The sequence below is a fragment of the Dermacentor albipictus genome, unplaced genomic scaffold (assembly GCF_038994185.2).
Source record: "Dermacentor albipictus isolate Rhodes 1998 colony unplaced genomic scaffold, USDA_Dalb.pri_finalv2 scaffold_21, whole genome shotgun sequence".
NCBI lineage: Eukaryota > Metazoa > Arthropoda > Arachnida > Ixodida > Ixodidae > Dermacentor > Dermacentor albipictus.
Genome location: NW_027225575.1, coordinates 4,522,910 through 4,546,210, shown reverse-complemented (window position 1 = coordinate 4,546,210; position 23,301 = coordinate 4,522,910).

Below are 23,301 nucleotides of genomic sequence, written 5' to 3'. Positions count from 1 at the left end.
TGGCGTCATGGCGATCGTCACGGTTCAAATTGACCAATCGTGTGCAGCTCGGTGGAACGGACTGCCTCCGTTCTATTTTGGAACGCGTACAATATCGCACCCTATAAGTGCACATATGGCAACTCGAAGTTACCGTCGCGTCTTGGCGACTTACACAGCGGTTTCCCCGATCTTATTCAGAGTGCCATGCTTGACACTTTGCAATGCGGGTTTCCTATATGGTTTTTTCGCTAGTTTTCAACAAGGCAAACTGTAGTTAGTATATTAAATGGCTGTATGTTCCTATGGAGAAAGATTCGGCCGAGACACTTAAGACTGCCAACGTGTGGGAATGCCAAAACATGTGATTTAGAGAAAGAGTTTTGCTTGCGGTTAGCGAATTGAGTTTATGAAATGCGATGCATTTCTTGGCGAACATGTGCCACTTTGACAGTATCTATCCATCTATCGAGCCGCCTATGTCTTGGTGCTCTCATGGTCGTTTCCTTAACTTGGTAGGCTCCCCGCGCACTGTTTCGCATAACATCGATTCCCACAGGGCATGGGATTCGCCTGCTTTTTCAGGCGGTCAGTCTTTAATTTTTCGAATTTTAAGCACTACACACACACAGACACGCGTGTATGACATTACCCGGAACGTTGTACGACGAACGGTCGCGTCACAGTTTTGGTGCGAATGGCACCTGCTAGAGCACTCCGATGCGCGCTGTCAGAGAATATAAGAAGTCAAGAACTATGCCACAGGATTTGCAGATTTATTTATTGTCCTACCTTTACAAACGTCACAAACCTGCATTTGCTCTCCTTTGTTTGTATATCATTTCCTTAAAGCGCCAGCTTTGAGTCCAAACCCGAAAGGCGCGCGAGCTGTCGCCCGCCATTTCGCTTTGCCGAGATAAGCAAACCGCAACGTGTTTTCTGGACGCGCGTGAGACCGCAGCCACGAGCGAAACGTGGCGGAACGTACAGGGTCGTTCAAAATATGTGCGAACACGGCGAAGCGTGGCCGCGCTCCGCGGAGCGTCAGCGCATCCGGAGCGGTCGCGCATCGAAACAATGTGGCGCAGGCGCACAGGAGTCTGAAGGCGGTGCTTCGTGTCGTCTGCTACCACGCGGAAGCGCATCATGCTTGCTTTGCTGGGAAGCGCACCTGTGTGCTGGCAGCGCCCTGACGTGCCGAGATGGAATTGTCGCATTTTACTGACTGCAGCGCGTTGTTGTTGGTTCCGCATACGGCAACTCAGCAGCGTGTGTTTGCAATGCAGCGTTCTCGGTTAAATGCAGGCGTTGTTTCAAATTTCTCAGCTCTAGTGTAGATTAGAGAATCATTCGAGAATCATCCGAGAATCATTCACTAGCACAGAGCAGTTGCTTAGCTTGGCACTTATTAGCAGCAGCTTATAAGCCGCGCCAGCGGATAAGAGATTGCCGTGCCCAAGCTAGCTCCCTCTGCCAGTTGATACCCATCCATAGGACTGAACAACGCCCTGCAATCAGTAAAATGCGACAGTGCCATCTCGGCACCACCTCTGGACGCTGCCAGCACAGAGTTAGGCGCGCTTCCCAGCAAAGCAAGCACTGTGCGCTCCAGCACTGTAGCAGACGACACGAAGCACCGCCTCCAGACTGCTGTGCGCCTACGCCACATTGTTTCGATGCGCGACCGCGCCGGATGCGCTGACGCTCCGCGGAGCGCGGCCACGCTTCGCCGCGTTCGCACATATTAGAGAGTTTTAGCAGAGCGTTTACCGTCCGCTCCGCTCAGACCGGCCCATCACAACAATTGGCACGCAGCCGCTCAGCAAAACGCTACAGGGAACACTGACGCGCGTGCGCACAGCACACATAGCGGCAGCGGAACGTGGGACGCTGACTACGTTCCGCTAGAAACCTGATTTAGCGGTGCGTCAGGGGGCGTGTAGTTGCTTTCGTAATCGTTTTACCGCCAAGCTGAGAGCACGTCAGTGGCGTCTCTGGGGGACGCGCTTGTTAGATAAGCGAAATCGATGCATTCTATGCAGCCACCGGCGCGTGTGAAACGTGTGCGGAGCGGAGCGCAAGCAAACGCTCTGCTAAAACTGTCGATTAACGCGATAGCGTTAAGGAGCTCGTGTCGCAGAAAAGCCGGTGCCGTCGGCGTCGGCGTCCGCGGCGTTGACCGTGAGCGATAAATCACGGCAGGCACTTCATAAATAAAAAGCAACTTCCAAGATGGGCTGGCTGGGAATCGAACCAGGGTCTCCAGAGTGTGAGACGGAGACGCTACCACTCAGCCACGAGTTTTTTTTTATTTAATGTCTCAGCCACGAGTTCGATGCTTGAAAGCGGTACAAACGCGCGTCTAGTGAACGCGGTGTTGCCTTAAAAACGTGCCGTAGAAAGTTATACTGCGGTGTATATCGGTAATTATGAGCCTGTAACTTACGGAAGTCGCATTTACACGATAGCGAAGTACGTTTCCGCTACATTTCTTCTGCGCTTACTGCACACGCAGAGCCATCTTGCGGCAAACACAGAAGACCCCCTCCTCTCAATGTACGGCGCTGCCCCGACAGGTGGCGCGCCATACGCGCATTGGGGCTGTGCGCGGTCCGGTTCCCTCTCCACCGACTCGCTCTCCCCTGACGACGCTTCGTCGTGCTCCCACGCGGGTTGCAGAATCAAGCACCGTTCCTTTCTTTAGATTACTATCTATCTATCTCTCTGCCCGTGCCGATCACGACGTTTGGCTGGCGTAGATCGTTTCCCCCTCCAAGACACCGAGTTCTTTGGTTCGTTCCGTTTGCTCAGGCGCACGTTTCGTTGCCGCGCCGAACGCTGCGTTGCTCGACGCTCAAATCAATCTCAAAAGTAGCAACACCAGCATACACTTCAGAAGGAAATGTCAACTGTGAGGCCCTCACTGAGCTGCAACAGCGGATAGAACGCAACCTCAACGAAGCATTAGATTGTAAGCTTGCGACATTGCTCGACGCCTCCATTGCAAAAGCTCTCGAACGCGCAATGGACAACCTCCTTACGGCGAAACTAGAAACGCTACTACTGCCCAGAATTGAGCAAGCCTTTGCGGCAAGAGAACAACAGCGACAGGAAAACATGGACGACACGCGCAAAGTGCTTCAAGACATGGTCGCAACTTTGGCTCAAAATCACAATACCCGTTTGACAGAATTGGAAAACACCCTACTCCGTCCCAGAGCAGGTCCCCTAAAGAAGCCGTACTCGCGTCCCGACAAAGATGGCTGCGAGTAATCCAGAACGTGTTACCTACTGCATTTGGCAGTGGAACTGCCGGGGCTTCCGGCGAAAGCGAGCACACTTAGAGCAATACATTACCTCTCTCGCACCACATACTTCCCCCGATGTTATCGCATTACAAGAGACCGGAGAAGCGGCTAAGCTGTCGGGATACGCCGCATACATCGCAGTTTGCAATAATAACCGCAGGCCCCAAGTAACCACACTAGTTAAGCGAAACATTCCGGTTATAAAGCATCACACAGGCATTGATACAGCAGCCCACATTTTTCTGGAGATCATCCCGTCTGCAAGGCGCAAGCAACAGAGCCTCTTCATCCTCAATGTGTACAGCAGCCCCAGAGAACAACATAGGTTTCTACGACTTTTCACCAAAGCAGATCAAGTAGCTAGGGGAGCCCCCCTGCTCATCGTAGGGGACCTTAATGCCCCTGCGGTGGCATGGGGATACTCAATGGATCGCCGAAAGGGAAGACAACTATGGCTTGACGGACAGAATCTAGGTCTTACTCTTGTCACGGATCCAACTTCACCCACTCGTATGGGATACAGTGTTAGCAGAGATACTACTCCGGACTTGACATTCACAAAACGAATTCCACAAGCAGACTGGATCAACACACAAGACAACTTGGGCAGCGACCACTATTTAATCCAAACAACAGTTCGAGTGGGCCCGCGAAAGCCTAAGGGTCGTCAACTCCACATAACGAACTGGGACGCTTTCCGGCAGGCCAGAGCCCCCCCTCTTTCTCGGGTACCCAACCCCCTTTCGAAGATTGGGTCGCATCCTTGCTGCAAGACGCGAGCAAAGCTACTAAATTGGTGCCTGAGGAAGCCAATCTGCAGGAGGCAGATAGCAAGTTACTGCATATGTGGGAAGCCCTCGCCAGTCTGCAACGCAGATACAAACGCAACAAGCTCAACCGAACGCTCAGGAAGCGTATTAGTACTCTCACCCTTCAAATCGAAGACTACGCACAACAACTTACTCGTCAAAATTGGCACAGCACATGCGACAGCATGGAGCGGCAACCAAACCTGCCCAAAACGTGGAATATCCTCCGTTGCCTCCTCGATCCGGCTAACAGCAAGAACACACAACAGCACAACTTGCAAAAATTATTCACACCCATTCGGACACGGACGCACAAGTTCTTCAAGAATTGATAGACCGATACATAGGACCTCAACCTACCACACCCGCTCCAGCATACACAGGCACCGATAACGACCACCTGGATGTGCCCATAGAAGCAGCAGAAGTACGTGAAGCCATCCTCGCATTCCGCCCTAACTCAGCCCCGGGACCTGATGGCATTACTAATAAAATGCTTCGCAACCTAGATGAGGATTCTATACTAGCCCTCACAGCTTATTTTAACGCATACTGGGAAACTGGAAACCTCCCCTCACAATGGAAAGAAGCCAAAGTTATTATGATTCCCAAACCCGGGAAGCGCCTCCTACTCGAAAACCTCCGCCCTATCTCCCTGACTTCATGTGTCGGAAAAGTCCTCGAGCACGTCATCCTCACACGCTTACACAGACATATGAACGACAACGACCTCTTCCCCAATACCATGATTGGCTTCCGCCCGAAACTTTCTGCTCAAGATATCATGATTCAGCTCAAGCACCAAATTATCGATGGCGACAAAACCTCCAGGCTGGACACCAGAGCCATCTTGGGGCTAGACCTAACCAAGGCCTTCGATAACGTCACGCATGAGGCCATACTGAACCAACTGGCACAACTCCAGGTTGTACATCGAACCTATAACTACGTAAAGAATTTTCTTACAGGTCGCACAGCCACCATTACCATCGGAGGGTTGCAGTCGCCAATTATTCACTTAGGCAGCAAAGGCACGCCGCAAGGATCGGTTCTATCCCCTTTTCTGTTTAACGTGGCCTTGCTCGGACTACCGCCTGCATTAGCTAGCATCCCCAACCTCAAGCATAGCCTATACGCAGACGATATCACCCTGTGGGTCACCGGGGGCAGCGACGGAGACATCCAACACACGCTGCAGCAAGCCATCAACGAGGTCGTTGCATACGTAGAACCGCGCGGCCTGGCGTGTTCCCCACAGAAATCGGAGCTCCTTCTGTACAAGCCTAATTGGGGAGGTCGACGTCCAGACCCTCACCCACCCGAGATTGAACTCCGCGTGCACCAGCAACGCATACCTACAGTACCTAGCATTCGTATCCTTGGCTTACGCATCCAACAAAACGGCAGAAACACGGACATACTCAAGCAATTAGATAATCATGTACACCAAACCACTCGCCTCATTGCACGCATCGGAAATCGACATCACGGCATGAAGGAAAGCAACCTTATACGCCTGGTAACCGCCTACGCCTTGAGCAGGATCACCTATGTCGCCCCGTACCTTAGCCTCAATGCAACTGAGAAGTCCAAACTCAATACCATGATCAAGAGGGCCTATAAACAAGCCCTACATCTTCCCATCACCACCTCTAACGAGAAACTGGACGCCCTAGGAATTCATAACACCATAGACGAGCTTATTGAAGCGCACCGTATTATCCAATACGAACGACTTGCCCATTCCACCACGGGCAGGCACATTCTAGGCACCCTAGGCATAACCTACACCACCCAATTCGGACCAAAAGTACCCATCCCTCCAAACATTCGTGATCAGCTAGTTATCCCGCCCATACCTCGCAATATGCACCCTGAACACAATCCGGAGCGACGTGCAGAAAGAGCTAAACAACTACAAAAGCGCTACGACCAAGCCGCTGACGTAACCTACGTGGACGCAGCAGACTACCCCAACCAAAACGCCATGGCGGTCGTCGCAGTCGCGGGTTCGCAGTACCACCTCTCCGCGGCCGCATCAATATTCACCACGCAACCCGAAGTAGGAGAAGAAACGGCCATCGCTTTGGCCTACGCGGCTACCAATGCACACTGCATCATCAGCGACTCAAAAACGGCCATTCGTAACTACGCAAGAGGACTAATAGCACCCCAAGCGCAGAAGATTCTCTCTGGGACTCCTCCCTCAAGGCAACGCCGCGTGCAGATCATCTGGGCCACTGGTCACTCGGGTCTGGCTGGAAACGAAGCCGCACACGATGCCGCCCGAGCTCTCGCACACCGGGCGCATCATCCTTCTCCTGCGTCTTCCGATCCCGACCAGCCCTCTGTTCTGCATCGCGGTCACGCGCGGGACCGAATGGTCACGTTCGGAGAAATTCTACTGCACTACCGCAGAGAGCGGTTACGCTACCCCCGAGCACACAAAACACTCACTAAGTCTCAATCCACCACTTGGCGACTCCTTCAGACACGAACTTTTCCGAACCCCGTGCTTTACAACCGCATGTACCCCGATACATACTCACCACTCTGCAAAGCGTGCAAAGCCCGCGCCGACCTCAATCATATTATTTGGCAATGCCCCAAAGCCTCACCCACCAACACCTCCCGCACTAACACACGCATCATTAGTACGGCCGAGCAGTGGGAGACATTGCTGCTCAGCTTAGACCCAGAGGAGCAGCTCTGGGCCGTCCGGATGGCCGAAGACGCCGCCAGAAAGCAAGAACTGGCCGCCGTCTGAGGAAAGGGGGGATCGGGGGTTAGTCTCCCGACCCCCGCCACCCCTTAACCCCATCAAGGACACAATAAAGTTTTATCTCTCTCTCGACGCTCTCCGTGTGATAGGTGGGCGCAAAGTCCGATGCGGGGCGCCTCGTAAGTGATCCCTGCGCCGTAGCGCATTGTCTTACACCCCTTGGCGGGTCGATGGGAACGCTGTCGCGTTCCACTCTTGAAGGCGAAGCTTAAGCGTCCTCCAATTTTTTTTTTTAACGACCCTGTACATGTCAAGTGAGCAAACTCTCGCCGCCGGTGAGGCACAAGCGAAAGACACGACGAGCAGTGAAATCGAGCTACGCCTCAGCTATCGTAAGCGGCCGCAAATAAACCGAGTTAACAGAGCACAACACTTCGCGGCGCTGGCGTCACTCCAAGGCGGTCTAGGCCACGCTGCGGAGCGTTCGTGTTAAGCGTGCTGACGGCTGTACTACATTAGTGATACAGACATATAATAAGGTTTGGCTGCGTGATGTTACTCGTGTTGGCAAGGTTAAAATGTTCGAGCATGCGTAAGAATACAGCAGCTGATTATATTCTCGTGTTATGGTATTTTCAGCCATCTATCCATGTTCGAATCGCCTAGTATGGCAAACATTTTGCCGATGCCGCTGAGAAAAGCTAGCACCTTATGCACAAAGGAAAAGTTCATTTTTGTTACCACAGGGTGGTCTGTAGACTACTGAAAACGGCCCTGCTTGAAGACGAATAGTGAGCAATTCATCGTTGTGATTAATTAGGGTGAAATCTGCAATTTTCACCGAGTTTAGGTAATTTCCTACATATGCTGCTAGACCGCCACCGCTTGCATAGGTACGGTTTAGTACGTGATGCCTATAGCTTTCGAGTCGTATGGGATCATCATCATCATCAACATCATCATAATCAACCTGGTTACGCCCACTGCAGAGCAAAGGTCTCTCCCATACTTCTTCAACTACCCCGGTCATGTACTAATTGTGGCCACGTTGTCCCCGCAAACTTATTTATCTCATCCGCCCACCTAACTTTTTGTCGTCCCCTGCTCGCTTCAATTCCCTTGGAATGCAGTCCGTAACCCTTAATGGCCATCGGTTACCTTCCCTCCTCATTACATGTCCTGCTCATGCCCATTTCTTTTTCTTGATTTCAACTAAGGTGTCATTAACTCGCGTTTATTCCCTCACCCAATCTGCTCTTACCTTATTCCTTAACGTTACACCCATCATTCTTCTTTCCATGGCTCGGTGCGTCGTCCTCAACTTAAGTAGAACACTTTTTGTAAGCCTCCAGGTTTCTGCCCCATACGTGAGTAAGGGTAAGACACAGCTGTTATACACTTATCTCTTGAGAGATAATGGCAACCTGCGGTTCATGATCTCAGAATGCCTGCCAAACGCACCCCAGCTCATCCTTATTCTTCTGATTAGTTCAGTCTCATGATCCGGATCTGCGGTCGCTACCAGTGCTTCGCTACCTATCATAAACTGCTGTTCTCTTCCGAGACTGTTAAACATTACTTTAGTTTTCTGCAGATTAAGTTTTAGACCCACCCTTCTGCTTTGCCTCTCCAGGTCGGTGAGCATGCATTGCAATTGGTCCCCTGAGTTACCAAGCAGGGCAAAATCATCAGCGAATCGCAAGTTACTAAGGTATTATCCATTAACCTTTATTCCCGATTCTTCCCAATCCAGGTCTCTGAATAACTCCTGTAAACACGCTGTGAATAGCATTGAAGACAGCGTATCTGCCTGCCTGACGCCTTTCTTTATTGTGATTTTGTTGCTATCTTCATGGAGGACTATGGTGACTATGGTGACTGTGGAGCCGCTATAGATATCTTTCAGTATTTTTACATACGATTTATCTACACCCCGATTCCTAATGCCTCCGTGACTTCTGAGGTTTTGACTCAATCAGACGCTTTCTCGTAGTAAATGAAAGCTATATATATAGGGGTTGGCTATATTCCGCACATTTCTCTATCGCCTGATTGATAATGGGAACATGGTCTATTGTTGAGCAGCCTTTACAGAATCCTGCCTGGTCCTTTGTTTTACAGAAGTATAAGGTGTTTCTGATTGTATTTGCGGTTACCTTAGTAAATACGTTGTAGGCAACGGGCAGTAAGCTGATCGGTCTATAATTTTTCAAGTCTTTGGCGTCCCCTTTCTTATGGATTAGGATTATGTTAGCGTTCTTCCAAGATTCCGGTACGCTCGAAGTCATGAGGCATTGCATATAGAGGGTGGCCAGTTTTTCTAGAACAATCTGCCCACCATCCTTCAACAAATCTGTCGTTACCTGTTGCTCCCCAGCAGCGTTGCCCGTTTGCATAGCACCCAAGGCTTTCTTTAATTCTTCCGGCGTTAGTTGTGAGATTTCAAATTCCTCTAGATTATTCTCTCTTGCATTATCGTCGTGGGTGCCATTGGTACTGTATAGATCTCTATAGCACTCCTCAGCCACTTGAACTATCTCATCCATATTAGTAATTATGTTGCCGGCTTTGCCTCTTAACGCATACGTCTGATGCTTCCCTATTCCCAGAGTGTTCTTCACTGCTTTTAAGCTTCCTCCGTTCCTGAGAGCATGTTCAATTCTATCCATATTATACTTCCTTATGTCAGCTGTTTTACGCTTGGAAAGTTCTGCCAGTTCTATTGTACCTGTAGGGTTGGAGGCTTTCATACATTGGCGCTTCTTGATCAGATGTGTCGTCTCCTGCGATAGCTTACGGGCATCCTGTCTAACGGTTTTACCACCGACTTCCATTGCAGACTCCTTAATGATCCCCATAAGACTGACGTTCATATCTTCAACTCAAAGGTCCTCTTCCTGAGTTAAAGCCGAATACCTGATCTGTAGCTTGATCCCGAATTCCTCTATTTTCCCTATTACCGCTAACTCATTGATCGGCTTCTTATGTACCGTACGGTACATAAGAACAGGTAGTCCTTATTCCGTATGGGGTAGTCCTTATCGGATAACCATGTCTCAGTAAAAAGAACATGGGAGTAGTGTTGGTATGATTGAAATATATTTTTGTAAACCCGCAGATATATTTGCAAATGAAACGTAATCATAATATAAAGATTTGTCGACTAAAGCCATATATGGACTTATACCCAATAAGAGTGCTTCTCATGAAATAAAGCTAAATATTAGGTTATCTTGCTGGCTTCTTCGGCGCTGAAAATATGTAGAATAGGAGATGTTGCATTGCGCCTTGCCATTACTTTCCCTCCAGTGGTCCAGACATATTTCCAACCAACCTCATTCTTCTTTTGTTTCGTAGTACTTAGTAACTGCTTACCTTGTAAAATTCTCATAAATGAATATAGGACGATTCTCATCAAAGCCAAGCATTCTAGTATTAATTTTTTTCCTTTCGTGATTTAGCAAGAAAACCGTTTCTTTTGACGCGGCGCACAAATCAAACAATTATGCTGTGTTCGTTATGCTTCGCTGTCGGTACTTTATGGCTTGCATCAGTATCAGAATCTTGCACTTCCTCTGCAAGAAGTTTGCCAATATTCTTTATAATAGTTATTGGCTCAGCATCAACAGGAACACCCATAATTTCTAAGTTGTTGGAACGCTGGTACGTTTCAAGCTCCTCTATTTTACGCGTAAGCTTATCATTTTGCACAGTAAGTACCTTGTTCACTGTTACAATGGCCCGGATTACTTGTTTCAATGCTCCTAAGTCTATAACTTGCTGTCTCAGTTCTTTTAGATCTTCGAGACTTTCTCTTTGCTGAGTTCATCAATTATTTCAACACGCAATTCTTCCACAACTTTTTTTTTAACATGAGGCTTCTGGACTACGACACTATTTCACGCTTGCGAAGTCTAGAATGATTCAGATGCAGTTTCGTGCAGCCCGGCGACAGTGCACAAATTTGAGAAGGAGGAAATCGAAAATGCATAGCGCTCACCTGCAAAGCATATAGACCTTTAGTTTTGGGCTCATGATTCCTTGCTGCCGAACTGCACTCCTGGTTGTCGATCCGCCGCTTTTTAACCCAGCCGTGCTGTCCTGCTGCCCTCTTGTGGTAGAGAAGGCGCCAAGGGGACCACGTAGGTGTCCGATAAGCGATACAAGGCCAGGGCGATGTAGCTCCGCACTCTTGTAGACGTCACATCACTGTTTCACGTGCGGCAAATCCAGCGACGAAAGCGATCAGCTGCAAAGCAGATAGATATTTGGTTGTGTGCTCAAGATGCACGGCTGCCGCACTGCTATGTAACCGCGAAAAACGCCTTTATCCCTCCGCAAAACACTTGCCAACTGTCACACTCTGGTGTGCATATAAGTACGCATTCGACACGTACGTAACAGTGCTAAAGAATGCCCTAAAACTAACTTTCTATCTAACGTACTTCCATCTATGTTAAATACTAACGTTAAAACGTTTTGGTGTGTAATCAACCCCTTGCATGATGAGAACATAGCCCTGCAAGACCAACTGTGCATCCTTATACCCAAGGAACAGTGCGCTGCCACCATTCATGACGCATTTGTGCGAAATGTTTCTGTCCCCTACAATGACCACCTACCTCCTTCTCGTCAGTACGATTATGTAGTTATGCCTCCAGTGATCGTGGCTACAGCTGGCGTTGCGAAACTAATTGGTACCCCGAACCAACATATCTCCTGGTTACGACTCCATTAACTCAAAATTCCTTAATACTGACAAGTGAACTCGTTTATCTTTTACGGCTGAGCGCTTTTAGCGTCTAAGAAATGTTATCGCTCAGCGCAGGACACGTCTACACGTATCGGAAGTTTCTAGAACGTTATCGATGCTTCTATCCACTGTCGTCGACGAGCCTTGTGTAATCTGATTGCACGTATGCGCGACGAGAATGGTGTAGAACTTCGTGGAAGGCACGCGGGTCCCATCGATTTCTCTGGAACATTCGACGACTGATCTATAAAAGCCGACGCGCTTGAACCGCCGATCAGATTTTCGACGATCGCCGACTGTGTTCGCCGCTGTCGTAGTGCTTTAAGTGTAGCCTGTTTTTGTGGGCACACGTTCACGCAATAAAAGTTAGTTTTGTCTTTCACAGTATCGCTACTGTGTTCTTTAACGTCACCACCACGTGACAATACCAACGCCCTTAGGTCAATTATATTAACAAAACTTTTTCAGCAATCACTGGGTAGGCCTACTCAACCTAGCCAATGGAAAATCGGGAAGGTAGTTCCACTGCATAAATCGGGTAACAAAAATTTAACAGTTAATTGTTGCCCCATCTCAGTCTCAAGCACTTGCTTTAAACTGCTGAAACATATAATCTTCAAACATCTTCTTTGCTTCCTGTAATTCCATGCATTTTTCACACCACTCCAGTATCATCATCATCATCATCATCATCAGCCTGGTTACGCCCACTGCAGTGCAAAGGCCTCTCCATACTACCCCGTGTTAAGAATGGCGAGCTACAAGGCAAAATTGCCACCCGATTACGACAAGGGGGGCAAGACGCGCATTCCGCACCCTCTCCCTCACTGCAGCTAGGAGGCGTTCGAAGAAGCGGCCTTTGTGCTGAAAACCGCCGCCTTCCGCCAGCCCCATCGACATTGTGACGGGACGAGTTCGGTGTGTGAACAATGGTTTCGGAGTTCCCCAACGTGGACCTGATATGACACGCATGGACAAGCTGCCGTGGGGAGGCCGTATTTTGGTGCTTCTCATGCTCGTCCAGACGCAAGACAACGAGCTACGCACGATGGGCGCCGATACTTCCCGGAACGGCACCCCTCCAACGCCGGCGTCGGGCATCAGAACGCGGTTGCCTTTGTGTACGTAAACTGATCTGTGGAGCAGCGGCGAGTTGGTGATGAGTAAACAAACAGTCGCCGCCTCGTATGGCCGGCGGACCGAGTGTATAAAAACTGTTGCTGTGCGAATGCTGGAGACACTTCTCTTGAGCAGTCATGTTAGACTGATTCACTTCTCTCATGCAGTCATGTTGGACTGATACTCTTTTTCTCAAGCAGTCATGTTAGACTGATTTAATTTCTGTAAATAAACCCATTTTCCTCGTTCTCGATGAGAAACAGTTCTTCACTTCATCAACGACCTCAGCGTAAATAAGTTGGACGACGGCATGGGCCAGCTACCTTCGAATTCATGCCGTACTCCAATCTTGGCAAAGGACCACGAGCAATGGGATTGAGCCCCCAATCCTGACACCCGGTCATGTACTAATTGTGGCCATGTTGTCCCTGCAAACTTCTTAATCTCATCCGCTCACCTAACTTTCTGCCGCCCCCTGCTACGCTTCCCTTCCCTTGAAATCCAGTCCGTAACCCTTAATGACCATCGGTTATCTTCCCTCCTCATTAGATGTCCTACCGATGCCCATTTCTTTTTCTTGATCCAGCCCTTGATTTTTCTTGGTCCAGCCCAGCATAGACTTAGAAAAACATTTTCATGTGAAGCTCAGCTTGCAATCTTTGCGCACAAATTGCATCGTATTCTCGATCATTCGTCATTTGCAGATTGCATTTTTTTTGTAGACTTCGCTAAAGCGTTTGATAAGATCTTTCATAACGTTCTACGTTATAAACTAAGTCAGCTGAACCTTGACACTAATATCCTGAAATGTATTAAATGCTTTCTATCTAATCGCTCTCAATTCCGGGCTGTAAACGACCACAACTCCCCACTTCGAAGCCTAACTTCGGGTGTACCTCAAGGTTCGGTACTAGGGCTTCTTATGTTTCCGATTTATATTACCGACTTCCCTTCGTCACATCATCTAACATTCCCTTATTGGCTGAAGATTTCGTCATCTTTCGTGAAATAACATATGCAGAGGATGCTAACCACCTTCAGTCTGATTTAATTAGTGTAGCAAACTGGTGCAAACATTGGCTAATGGAACTAAACGTTGGCAAATGTAAAGTGATTCGGGTATCATAGAACGCTACCGGAGTGAATTTTAAATATGTTTCTGCGGCCACACATCTGTATTTGTTTTAGGCGGTTATTGGTGAGGCGGTAATTGGTGGCACGCACGTGTTAGAAGCAAAATGCCATATTAAAATGCTGCTGCCACGCAAAGAAGTGACGTCGCAGTTGTGACCCCGTGATTGTGACGTTATTTAAACAAGTATGGCGTGTTCCGGTTCATAGTGTTGCGCGCGCTGCTATACCTGGAGCTACTTAGCTGTTCAGCTTAACGAAAACAAAATTGTATGGTTTCTTACCGTATTGTGAGCTAGAATGTTGTTCAAGTTAGTTGCGCTGTCAGAACCGGATGGTGTTCGAGTTAGCGATGCCGAGCGACCCTTGGGAGCAACGCTCGAGCAGTTCGTTTCCTTATGTGCCTAGGGGCGCGTTCATGGTTGGTAGTGTGGTCTTGTGCAGCTCCTGTTAAGTTTTTCAGTGCTGTTGCTCTTGTTTGTTGAATTTGCTATTATGAATGGGGCCCATGTGTGCTCTCAGCTTGGCAGCACTTCTTTCTCTTATGGCGAAAACCTTTAAACTCGTTCTAAACCCTTGTTGCTGCAGTGGCCGCTTAGTGTTGTGCATCGATCGCAAAAAAAAAATTTTTTTTCATCCTTCGTGGGATTGCAGTTGAGAGAGAGAGAGAGAGAGACAACTTTATTTATCCCATCTTAAAGGAAAGGAAGTGCGGGAAGAAGGCGAGGGAGGTTATCCTACTCGCGGTAGGCCTCCTCTACCACCTCAGCCCACCTCAGGATAGCTTCCTGAAGTTCGGGGTTGTAGCTGCGCATGGCAGCCTCCCACAGCTCCCTACTACTTAAAACTCTACAAAGGTTAGGGGGAGGGGAGTGGTTCTTGCATTGCCACATAATGTGGTCAAGGTCCGCTCTGCTAGCAGGACAAAACTTGCAGGCTGAAGTAGGGTATATTCCCGGGTGAATTTTGTGACGTAAGGCAGGAGATAGAAAAGTGCGAGTCTGTAGTTTACGCCATAGTACCTCGTGTATGCGTGACGACCGAATCATTAAAGGAGGGAGGGTTAGGCGACCTAGGCGGTAATGCCCGCAAATGTCGTGGTACGTAAGTAATCTGTCTTTGGAAGTGAATGCTAGAGGGAGATTATTGGCGTCTGAACCGTCCCCTGCCTGTGCTCGGTTCGTGAAAGCTCGAGCACTTACGTGGGCCGCTTCATTGCCGATTAGGCCTGCGTGAGCAGGTGTCCAGATTAAATTCAGAAGTTGGGCTGGCGGATTGTGAGATAGAATGGCCAGGGCTGTCCTGCAAACCCTACCCGCTCCAAAGTTGTGTATGGCAGTTTTGGAGTCACTTACTATGACAGAGTAATTGGGTATTGTTGCAGCGAGTGCCACCGCCGCCTCCTCTGCCTCCTCCGAGGAAGAGGCTATAATGGATGCTCCCGTCGCAATACTGCCACTGGAGTCAACGACTGATATGGCAAATTTATGTCCACATGGATACTCTGCGGCATCGACATAGAGCACGTCTTTGTAGTTAAATAACTTTTTCTGCAGGGCTTTAGCTCGTTGTTGCCTTCTATGCTCGTGATGAACAGGGTGCATATTCTTAGGTAGAGGAGGGATATGAAAGTGCTCATGTATCGAGTGGGGAATATTGAATTTCTCATTGGTCATGGGTGCTGGGGCAATACTTAGGGAGTTTAGGATGTGCCTACCAGTGTGGGTGTTCGATAGGCGCTGGTATTGAGCGGTCAGGTGGGCTTCTGCGAGCTCACTAAAGGTATTGAAGGTACCTGTAGCCAAAAGTCTCTCAGTAGAAACTCTACTTGGCACTCCAAGGGCAAATTTGTAGAGTCTGCGCATCAGTGAGTTAACTTTATCTTCCTCGGCCCTAGTTAAGTGGAGATAGGGTAGGGAGAATGTGATTTTACTGACAGAAAACGCCTGTACCAGTCTTAGCAATTCTGCCTCGCGGAGACCTCCGTGCGTATTGCACACCCTTCCTATTAGCCGTGTGGTATGACCTACGCTGGCAGTAACCGTTTGAAGTGTATACGTATTGAGTCTGTTAGATTGAATGTGCATGTCAAGTACACGGATTTTGTCTACTACGGGAACTTCCTTCCCGTTAATGTTAATCTGAATGTTCGGCGTAACACGTTTATTTGCGGATAGAATTAACAGCTCAGATTTGGTAGGCGAGCACTCGAGGTTCATGAACCCAGCTCTCGTAGCCACTGCGTCTGCAGCCTCTTGTAAGGTATCTTGAATGTAGCCATCCGAGCCACCCTTAATCCATAAGGTAATGTCGTCTGCATATAAAGAATATTGGAGATCCGGTATTTGTGCTAGCTTCCCAGCAATAGACCTCATAGCTAGGTTAAATAGAAACGGCGAGAGCACAGAACCCTGAGGAGTGCCAAAGCTACCTAGGGTGATTGGGGGCGAAGTTTGATCATTGAGACTTATGATAGCTGTGCGATTGGTAAGAAATTCGCGGATGTAGTCATGCATTTTTCTACCGCAGTTAATAACATTCAACTCACGTAAGATAGATCCATGATCTATGTTGTTGAATGCACCGCGAAGGTCGAGTCCTAAGATGGCTTGGGTGTCTTTACTAAACGTAGGAGTGAGAAGGTCATGCTTGAGCCTTAGCATGGCGTCCTGGCAAGAAAGCGACTGGCGAAAGCCAATCATCTCCGGCGGGAATAACTGATTGTCTTCCGCGTATTTATTGACGCGATTGCAGTTGAAGATATTGCCCGAGTGAAGTGAGCTTTGCATTTCTTTATGGCACTGGATGCAGCATTTACCTCTACTGTGTCTTGTCTTCCATGTTCATATTAGATAGATTTAGTTGAGGGGACGAAAGGCGGTGGGGCCCCTAGCGCTTAGATGCGTTTGCGTGTCGGTATGCAAGCAGAAATACGTTATATTGTCACGTGGTGGTGACGTTAAGAACACAGTAGCAATACTGTGAAAGACAAAACTAACTTTTATTGGGCGAACCTGTGCCCACAAAACAGGCTACACTCATAGCACAACGATAGCGGCGAACACGGTCGGCGATCGTCGAAAATCTGATCAGCGGGTCAAGCGCGTCCGCTTTTATCCAGCAGTCATCGAATGTTCCAGACTAATCGTTGGGACCCGCATGCCTTCTACAATGTTCTATACCATTCGCGTCAAGCGATGAAATCAGATAACACAAGGTTCGGCGACTTTCAGACAGCGGATAGAAGCATCGATAACTTTCCAGAAAGTTCGGATACATGCAGGTGCGTCCCGCGCTGTGCGATAACATTTGTTAGGCGGCTAAACGTGGTCACCCGATAAAGATAAGTACACGTGTCATTACCCCCCTCTTAAAAAGCATCGACCCGATGCTGCAAACAAACGAAAGTAATAAATAAGCATTCGTAGCAAAGAAAACAACAAAATAAGGGAAGTTCGTTAGCGTCCGGAAAAAACGTTTAAGACGCTCCACGTGGACCACTTCAGGTCGTGCGCGGGGCCGCTGTGAATGCGAAATGCCGTCTGGCATGACCTCATAGTCCAGTGCGCCAATACGTCGGATGACCTTGTAGGGTCCGAAATAGCGTCGCAGTAGTTTCTCACTCAGTCCTCGTCGGCGTATCGGGGTCCATACCCAAACACGGTCGCCGGGCTGGTACTCGAAGCGTCGTCGGAGGTTGTAGTGTCGGCTGTCGGTACGCTGCTGGTTCTTGATCCGTAGGCGGGCGAGTTGTCGGGCTTCTTCGGCGCGCTGGAGATAGGTAGGGACGTCAAGATTCTCTTCGTCAGTGACGTGCGGCAACATGGCGTCGAGCGTCGTCGTCGGGTTCCTGCCGTAAACCAACTTGAACGGCGTGATCTGTGTTGTTTCTTGCACCGCCGTGTTGTAAGCGAATGTTACGTACGGCAGGACGGCATCCCACGTCTTGTGTTCGACGTCGACGTACAGGCTCGTCCACTCTTAGGGTGAACACGGCTCACCGTGGCCGCGCTCCGCGGGGCGCCAGTGTGTCCGGCGCGGCGGCGCATCGAAGCAAAGCGGCGCAGGCGCACACGGACCCAAGGGAGGTGCCTCGCGTCGTCTGCTACAGCGCTGGAGCGCGCCGCCGCTTGCTTTGCTGTACACTTCGCTAGAACCAGGTGACTGAGTGCCCGAGGCGGCATTGCGGGAGGGCGCACTTCACTAACTGGAGCATTTTCCAGCTGGTTCCGTCTACAGCTTGTGAACAGCCTGCTTAATCAATATACATAAACAGAAGCAAGCTTCTCACCACATAAGTCACTTAGCATGTTTTTCATAAGTGATGAGGGCAAAAATACAGTCATTTTTTCGCGCTCTTCATTAGGCTGGGGCCCTCTTATTTTACTCTCACAGCACTTGGTGTAGTGCATACCGAGAAACCTATTAGGCGCGCTCTTGGTTGGAGTCATCATGGGATGAGCCTAGCGCGCCGTTTCGCGCATGTCTTGATGCTATAACGAATGTGCTTAATTGACTTAAGAAAACGACCGAAACCCGCTATAAATTTCGCAGAAAGTTAGAGAGCGATTGTTCAATCACGCATCATCATGTTTGCCATGGATTTTACCATTAAGGAGGGCAATACTATTACTTCGACAAAAACTAAGAAGTGATCTCAGCTGCTTCGCACTCTCTTATTGACGCGTTAATGTCGCTGGTAGGAGAGCATGGAGCGCTTTACGCGATGTAGGAAAGTGCTCTCCCCGGCATAGCAACTGATTTGGCGGTGATTTTACTCCCCCTTTTCATCGTTCTGCATCCTATAAAAAAACTAAATTCATTTTTGCTGTCACAGCTTGTGTAAAATCACCGAAGCGGTGCCGGTCCTCTGACGGCTACCTGACGCGAGATGTCGCATTCTCATTTTGAGGAATCGTCGGTCAATTATTTGATTACATTGATTAGGGGAAGTAAAACATATAGCGCCGACGTATTTTTTTGGTTGTTTTTTTTTCTCCTTGGAATCAATGCACGCCGCATGCGAATGCTGTTTCCGTCCATTTATAATAGGTAATTAAAATGGAAAATCTATAATCTACATGGGAGAGCACGTTGTTGGGCGAGTCGGTCGTACATACTTAAAGAAGGGAATTGCGCTAAAAAAGACACGGACGAGTAAGGACAACACAAATATATGTACCTAGATTCTTATTGCCTAATCATTGCCTAAGCGCACATGCCAAGAACGTTTTTTCTTTCTTATACAAATTTATACTGGAATCGCTTACACAATCATCACCTGACTTATCAATGTAAAAAGCTTCTGCGAGTTTACGTGCTACCTGGTTACGACTGCGTCTTAAGATTTTGGTTCTAGCCAGCAAAGGCTGGCATGCTTTATCAGGCGTAGCCAAAGGGCATGCGCCGCAATGTAAGGGCAAATTTGACCCTTTTTCGTTAACCATAGAGAGCTTGTGTTCCCTTAGTCGTTCATTTATACAACGGCCCGTCTGGCCAATGTAAACTTTTCCACATGTCAGGGGAATTTCATACACAACCCCGACCGAACACCTGACAAACTAGGTGGCGTGACGTTTGGTGCAGTCTCGCACGCATTCCTCGCCGGAGACAATCCGGGGGCACAAAGAGGCCAACTTGCGCGGGGCAGAAAATACCACCGGCACACCGTAGCGATTGGCTACATTCTTCAGGTTGTGGGAGACCCTATGAATATAGGGGAGAACCGCCGGTCTGGTCTTCGGTTGACCGCCACCATCTTGAGGTGTTCTAGGTTTCAAGCTTTGCAGAAGCTTCTCTGCCACAGCAGCCACGACGGAAACGGGAAAACCAGCCTTCTGCAACCTGCCAATCTGATTGTTGAGGCTGTCATTTACCAGGTGAACACATGATTTCTGCAGGGCTTCCTTCAGACACAGCATAACAATGGCGCGTTTTACCGTCTTAGAATGAGCGGACTCAAAAGGCAACAGGTCTTTCCGGGCTCGTGGTGAGTACATCCAACACGTGTGATCTGGTGTTAAAGTGATGTTAATATCTAAAAACTGCAATCTATCTTGTTCAGGTAATTCGTGGGTGAAGGTTAGACCCCTCCCGTGTCGTTTAAAGACAGATAAGGTCTCTTGCACGGTAACCGTGTGTGTCAAACCAGGTTGCTTCTTAAACATCACCAAATAATCGTCCACGTATCTAAAAACTTTAAGAACCATCTTGTCGTCCAAATAACACACCAGATCACGATCAATGCTGGCCAGGAAAATGTTAGCCAGTACCGGCGCCACACAAGACCCGATGCAAATGCCCTGACTTTGAACATGAAAATGGTTGTCAAAAGTTACAAAAGTGGACTCAAGATAAAATTCCAGTAGCTTCATGAAATTGTCCACGGTTAGGCCGCTAGTATTCTGAAAATCTACTACACCATTTTCGTCGATGCAAGACCTAACTGCACAAAATAGGTCATCATGCGGTATAGAAAAGAACAGGTTTTCTATGTCAATTCCCTTCTTTAAGTATGTACGACCGACTCGCCCAACAACTTGTCCTTACTTGTCCTTACTCGTCCGTGTCTTTTTTAGCGCAATTCCCTTCTTTAAGTATGTACGACCGACTCGCCCAACAACGTGCTCTCCTGAATTACGTTTCTTCTGCAGTGGGCCCTTTCTTTTGTGTTTCCCCGTCAAACTGTAATATACCTACTTTGATCAGCTCCATTGTGTCTGCGACCTGCCGTGCTCGTTTTTTCGGATATTGCCTCAAGAAGAATTTAGTACCGATAGAATTCACAGCTCTTTTTGGCCACGTGTTACCGTCTGTTGGTCATTTAAAGCGCCTCTGCAAAATTTTGAGATCGGAGCTATGGCGCCAAATCAGACTTTTAAATCACTGGCTGCGAGTGATCGCCTATAGCACAGACTCCGAGTGGATAGGTGAAGCCAGGTTACAGTCCTATCGGCGACAGACTTCCCAAGCGGTCGAATTTTGGTGGGGGTGCCTTTTGCTGCGGCTTCCAAAAGGCAGGCCTAGAGAAAAAAGTCTTGGTTGTGCGATTTCTCTGCTGGCCGACACGGTACTGCCACCCACGATAGCCGATGTGCTAAAGAAAGGACCTAAGTTCAGCATGGAGCCTAATGTACCAGCGCACGAGTTGCTGTCGTTGAATCGACAAGTGGCGCGCAAAACTGGTGAAGAGGACCGTGAAAGGTGTCTTCTTGATGGGGTCGAGTGCCTGCTGCGAACGGCCACCAAGCCTCGAGTGTCTGCGTGCCTAAGACAGTCAACTGTGAAAAGGGACGCCGAAGAAGTCGTCTCTTTCTTCAAAGAACATCAGCTGATGCTTCTACAGGCGGACAAGGAGGGAGGATTTGCCGTGCTACCAAAGGGGATGTTTCATGACAAAGCCGTTGAGGCCGTCGGAAGGAACTTTGTCACCAAGAACCTGAAGACTTCCAAGGTAAAGGCTCAAGCCATAGAACTGTGCAAGGACTTGGCTTTAGATAGACTTGCAAGAGCTATTAACAACTGTAAGCGCAATAGCCTAGAACTGTTTTTTACCGTGAAGACGCACAAAGATGACAAGCCGTTCCGGTGTATTGTGAGTGAAAGGGATACGTGGCAACGAGAGATTAGCTCTTTTCTCCAAAAGTGTTTAAGGAATTTAGTTATACAAGACCCTTTTGTTGTGAAGAATTCAGGTGATGTGGTTTCTTTCCTACAGGGTTCCTCATCTTTAGGTTACGCTGTCTCTTTTGACATAGAAAACCTGTTCTTTTCTATACCGCATGATGACCTATTTTGTGCAGTTAGGTCTTGCATCGACGAAAATGGTGTAGTAGATTTTCAGAATACTAGTGGCCTAACCGTGGACAATTTCATGAAGCTACTGGAATTTTATCTTGAGTCCACTTTTGTAACTTTTGACAACCATTTTCATGTTCAACGTCAGGGCATTTGCATCGGGTCTTGTGTGGCGCCGGTACTGGCTAACATTTTCCTGGCCAGCATTGATCGTGATCTGGTGTGTTATTTGGACGACAAGATGGTTCTTAAAGTTTTTAGATACGTGGACGATTATTTGGTGATGTTTAAGAAGCAACCCGGTTTGACACACACGGTTACCGTGCAAGAGACCTTATCTGTCTTTAAACGACACGGGAGGGGTCTAACCTTCACCCACGAATTACCTGAACAAGATAGATTGCTGTTTTTAGATATTAACATCACTTTAACACCAGATCACACGTGTTGGATGTACTCACCACGAGCCCGGAAAGACCTGTTGCCTTTTGAGTCCGCTCATTCTAAGACGGTAAAACGCGCCATTGTTATGCTGTGTCTGAAGGAAGCCCTGCAGAAATCATGTGTTCACCTGGTAAATGACAGCCTCAACAATCAGATTGGCAGGTTGCAGAAGGCTGGTTTTCCCGTTTCCGTCGTGGCTGCTGTGGCAGAGAAGCTTCTGCAAAGCTTGAAACCTAGAACACCTCAAGATGGTGGCGGTCAACCGAAGACCAGACCGGCGGTTCTCCCCTATATTCATAGGGTCTCCCACAACCTGAAGAATGTAGCCAATCGCTACGGTGTGCCGGTGGTATTTTCTGCCCCGCGCAAGTTGGCCTCTTTGTGCCCCCGGATTGTCTCCGGCGAGGAATGCGTGCGAGACTGCACCAAACGTCACGCCACCTAGTTTGTCAGGTGTTCGGTCGGGGTTGTGTATGAAATTCCCCTGACATGTGGAAAAGTTTACATTGGCCAGACGGGCCGTTGTATAAATGAACGACTAAGGGAACACAAGCTCTCTATGGTTAACGAAAAAGGGTCAAATTTGCCCTTACATTGCGGCGCATGCCCTTTGGCTACGCCTGATAAAGCATGCCAGCCTTTGCTGGCTAGAACCCAAATCTTAAGACGCAGTCGTAACCAGGTAGCACGTAAACTCGCAGAAGCTTTTTACATTGATAAGTCAGGTGATGATTGTGTAAGCGATTCCAGTATAAATTTGTATAAGAAAGAAAAAACGTTCTTGGCATGTGCGCTTAGGCAATGATTAGGCAATAAGAATCTAGGTACATATATTTGTGTTCCTTCTGAATAAAATCAGTCGCGAGTTTGCGCCCGTCCATGTCCTTACTCGTCCGTGTCTTTTTTAGCGCAATTCCCTTCTTTAAGTATAATCTACATGTCTGTTTTCCAGCTTAAATTACGTCTTGCCGGGTAATTAAGTAGTTATTCGCTTCTATTTCATTTCAGTACTTCCTCAGAATGGGCCATATGCATATTCTCACTAGCATATAATAATTTGCTAATTGTGCGGTATACGTCCCCAAGCGACGCATGGAGTTACGCCATAGAGGTGGGCATCGGATAAATTTGGAGATTAGGAGGAATTTATTTCTTTTTTTTTTAGGGGGTAGGCGGGGGTGGGCTATGCTGAGTGGGTAAAACCCAAATATGAATACGGCACAGGAACCCTTGCCGCGG